Source organism: Prinia subflava, chromosome 10, assembly GCF_021018805.1.
Source record: "Prinia subflava isolate CZ2003 ecotype Zambia chromosome 10, Cam_Psub_1.2, whole genome shotgun sequence".
Taxonomy (NCBI): domain Eukaryota; kingdom Metazoa; phylum Chordata; class Aves; order Passeriformes; family Cisticolidae; genus Prinia; species Prinia subflava.
This window is the reverse complement of record NC_086256.1, coordinates 20260547-20265125: the sequence shown is the minus strand read 5'-3', so window position 1 is coordinate 20265125 and position 4579 is coordinate 20260547.

Below are 4579 nucleotides of genomic sequence, written 5' to 3'. Positions count from 1 at the left end.
AAGGCCTAACAGGGGTTTTAAGTGGAAAATTCTTTCCTGTCCATTACAGAATGTCCTTTTGGCAGAACAACTGCATAGTCAAAGAAGAGGGAGAGAAATTTTGTAGATGTCATTTTGTTGGCAGTATCAAGTTGCTCAGAGCATTTTTTGTCTCTTGTGTCTACTGGTATGCAAAAGTAAAGGATGTGGGAAGGGATCTCTTCTCTACATCTCTTCTTTTCTCTCTTTTTGACTGAAATATTCCCCTCAGAAAAGCTCTGCCGTTGCTTCCTGTGGTCTTGGGAATGCTCCTTTGTCTGATTTGACTAGCAGGGGATACAGTACATAATATATACCTTGGGTTCAGAAGAAAAAAGATTTTTATGTCAAGAGAATTTCCTGCAGTTTTCTTGAACACTGAAAAATATAAAGATGAGATGCTAATATGAAGAGTGAGAAGTATATTTCTGAGTTGATAATACATTACATATGTTTGTTTTCTGTGTGCTGTATTATTTTTAAGAAATTGTGTTTGGGCTTTTTTCAGTCTGTTAAATACTGGAAAATTGGATCAGTGGAGCAGAGAGTTAACTTTGTGCATATAATGGCCAGAGATGTCCAAAACCTTCTGCATTTCTTTTACTTCCCCCCACAAAATTCCAAGCGGAAAATGGAAGTATTTATGCAGAAGTCACATAAATAATATTCTTCCTTCATCAGCAGTGCAGCTGGGACTGCATTATTTGTGGTGATGACTGACGTATTCTCTCACCTCTTTGTCCTCTCCTCATGAAAATGCTTTGCTGCTCCCGAGGAACGTGAGTGTTGGACAAGGCCTGGAGTCCTGGGCTTTGCCTTTGGGAAGGGCCATCAAGGAGATGAGCAGAGCTGTGTTGGAGCACACGTGCCAGTCACTAGCAGAAAGGTGGTGACCTGGGGAGGTGACAGTGCCAAGTCACTGTGTGGCTTATTCCCAGATAGCTCAGTTTCTCTGGTGGCTGTTGTTACTGTTTTCCTGGTGTATTAAAAAGGGGACTGGGGGAAATTGCTTTAGAATTCAGACTTATATATGTGTGTGTGTATGTATGTATACATATATATTTATATATATATAATTAGTACTAAAAGCAACCTTAAAAAAGTCATAAACCCCCAAATACTTCACTATTTCCAGGTACATGTGTGCAGGGGAAAGAGAAACATTTTTTAAAATCTCTGTTGTATCTGCATGTTAGAGAATTGCCTTATAGTTCTTGCTGCAGGCTGACTTCCCTATATGCTCAAAATTCACTTCAATATTTATTGCAATTTAAGGTCCTATTATTGAGTATAGTGACACAAAATGACATTCCAGCAGAATTCTTGCTCCACGGACTCTGGGCTACCATTGCTGCAATATCAAGAAAAGAGCTCTATTTGGATTATAGAGAACAATAATGTTATCAGGGGATACTTATGAATTGCTTTCTATCAACTTGTGTGATATTTATTTGAAATCTATATGTAATTTGTAGATTCTGCTTTTGTGTAGACTTCTTGGTTTTCCTTTAAATTATTCAAAAAAATTCCATTTTTATTTGTAGGCAAAGTGCCTTTCCCTATCTCTAATATATTTATTAAAATCCATACCTGATCCTGCTGTCCTTGTAAAGTATGCACGGGTCCCCAAATGCTGCTTGACTCTCAGTGCCATTTTTATGAGTTGTGGGGCCAGATACTGCAATCCTGTCACTTAAATCAGGATGACAGCCTGGGACTGGGCTTTAGCCCTGGTGGCTTGTCATGATTCAGCATTCCTGCCACCAGGGGAAGGAGATAAACACAGCAGTGAAGTGGGCAGAGGGTGCCTTAATGAGAGTTGGTAATGAGAGGAAGGCATTTTTCACTTTAATGGTGCAATAGAATTTTCCCCCCAATTTTCACTTTTCCCCTTTACCTCTGTGTATAGTTTATTACACAGAAATACACACCTGGGATTAAGTTACCTGGAGAGAAGTAGTGCACACCTGGACTGAAAGTACTTTGTTTCTAGGAACAGACAGAGGCAGAGGTTTATCGAGGGTGTGAGGCTCAGGGGGCAAGAAATGGTGGGGTGAGCTTCCCCTCTTGATGCATTAATTAGCATAACAATTACAATTAGAGAGAATGGCCTGCAGAGACCTTGCTGGTGGCATCAACAGTCCTGAAAGAGAGAAAACAGCGATTTCAGCTTTTCTGGTGTTATTTGTCTTTCTAGACAAAAGCAGCAAGAGAGTGCAAAACCAAAGGTACGCTGAGGGATGGGGTAACCCCATCAGGTCAAGGTGTTTCCATGGCACTGCTCCCCAGCCCGAGTCCTTATGGGCATTGTTAGTGCAATATGGACTGCAGACATCCCTTTGCTGTAGGGCAGGTGTTTGTGTAGCTTGCTGAGGGAAAAAGAGAGAGAAGTTCATTGCATTTGCAGAGTGATATATTTAGAGCTTGCTCTAAAATTATCAAGTCACTTCAACCTCCTTGTATTTTACTCTATAGGCTTGTCATTTTCAACCTTTTTTTTGATCTGTGAACCTCTCAACCTTTTCCACTGAAGATACAGATCTCTGTATAGTGAGTTAAAGCCCCACTGACAATCAGCTTGAATTTTTAATGTTTTCTTTTCAAGTTATCCTTACAGATATCCCCAGACCTCGGATGCTTGGTGGACTACATTGTGAAAACCATTGCCCTGAGGTACCAGTCCCACTGCACTGAGCCTAAAGCTCTAAAAAGTTGAAGCTTTTGGCTCTGAAAAAATATGTATTCTGTTGAGGGAAAAGTGGTGATTTTGATATGGAGAGCTTATACTGTTATCTTTGAAAATATTTACATTTTTCCTTTGCAAATTTTAAACAAGCTGAGTCTTGGACTCTGATGTTTGAGAGCCCAGCAGTGAGGAGAGAAAGGAAGGATGGAAGTAGCTGGGGAAGAGGGGTGGGAGTGATGATTCCCTTGACAAAGTAGTAGCATATCATAGCTCCTGAAAGACCAGAAATTCAGGTTTTGCTTTATGATCCACTGGAAAACTAAGCAGATTTCCCATAAGAAGTCAGAAGTTTGTTGAAAAGAATATATTTCAGGAATCACTGTTTCCTGATTGAGCATGCATTTGGGTATTCAGTGTCACTCAAGCTGAGGTGCAAGCTCAGATGTCCCAGGTATTTTAGCATTCAACCTGGAGTTACTGGCAAAAGCCTGTGCAGAGAAGTAATATGGAAAGGGTAGTGGTGAAAGGGAAATTAAGTCTGGTAGGGTGGTGCTGAGCAAATAATTCTAATTGTTCAATGAACTGACTTTTAAAATTACTGTAGAGTTCTGTCAGAGATAAGGGGCGAATGAAGTCAGCAGAGGAATTAGCTAGCTAGGAGAATATCAGGCTTTTATTTTCATGGTTTAATTTTCTTTGGAGACATGCTTTCTAGGAGAACTTGTCAATGAAGACAGCAACTATTTCTTTTTGCCCACAGCTAAAAAATAATTTTTTGTTTGTGCTTATGTCTGGATCTCCCTGCTGGCTGTGAGCCTTCCTTTGAGTGTCTAGGTAGGGACAAGTTAGAATTATATGGTGCAGAACACCTGCTTGCTCCAAGATGCTAAACTGCTGCTTAATAGAAAACTTGATGTCTTACTTGTGTAGTTCTCAATATGAATTTACTATTGCTATGGCTCCTGGCTGTGTGTGATGACTTCTGTAATAAGGAGGAATGGCTAAAAATCAATGGAAAGCTGTTTTAAAATTTTCACGCATGAATTGGTATGTGTGCTTGGCATAGATTCTCAAACACGTCGAAGGAAATTAATGGAAAGAAAAGGATGCTGGCAAGGAGGAGGTGCATCAAAGAAGTTTGGATTAGATTATGCTAGGTAAAGCCTTTTAAAGCAGCATAGGAAGCCGTTAGTATTGTTTGTTTGTTTGTTTGTTTTTAAGGAATACATTTTTCCTGTCTATCCTTAAGCAAATCCTGGAAAACAGAGTGGTGTCAAGAACTTTTAAACTTTTGGGGTATTGAAGAAGAAGCTGGCAGTGAACCATGTGCATTTTATCAGCCAGCTTGTTCTGAAACTCTGGGGTCTACATAGGAAAGCAGATTTGCTTTTTAGTTTTCTGGCAGACAAAGATGGATTGCATCCTTTACATGGCCAAAGGGGGCAGAGAGATTCTGTTTAAGGGGACAATTTATTTGGTTGTCTTTGTTTGACTGGAACATTGCTTTTAGGAGAAGGGGGAAGCTATGATAGCTGACATAGGCTTCTTGGAAAAACATTATGTTAGAGCCTGCCAAGACGTGGTGAGAGGAATGAGATTGAGATACACGGTGTCATTGCTGCTTCCACACCTACGGAACTTGAAAGTTTTAAAGTGTCTAGCATTTGCTATTAGACATCAGCATTTTAGCAATGTCAAATTGAAGTTCCTTTTGCCTCAGAGGAGCTACTGCTAACAATATTAACATTAATACTTGTACTTCTTAAAGGGAATATTTTATACATTGATGCCTAAATTTACGATGGCTTTTTTTTTCTATTTTATAATGTCATAAATTCTGCTTTGGTTTCTTTTAGTTTTTGAAGTGTACGTACG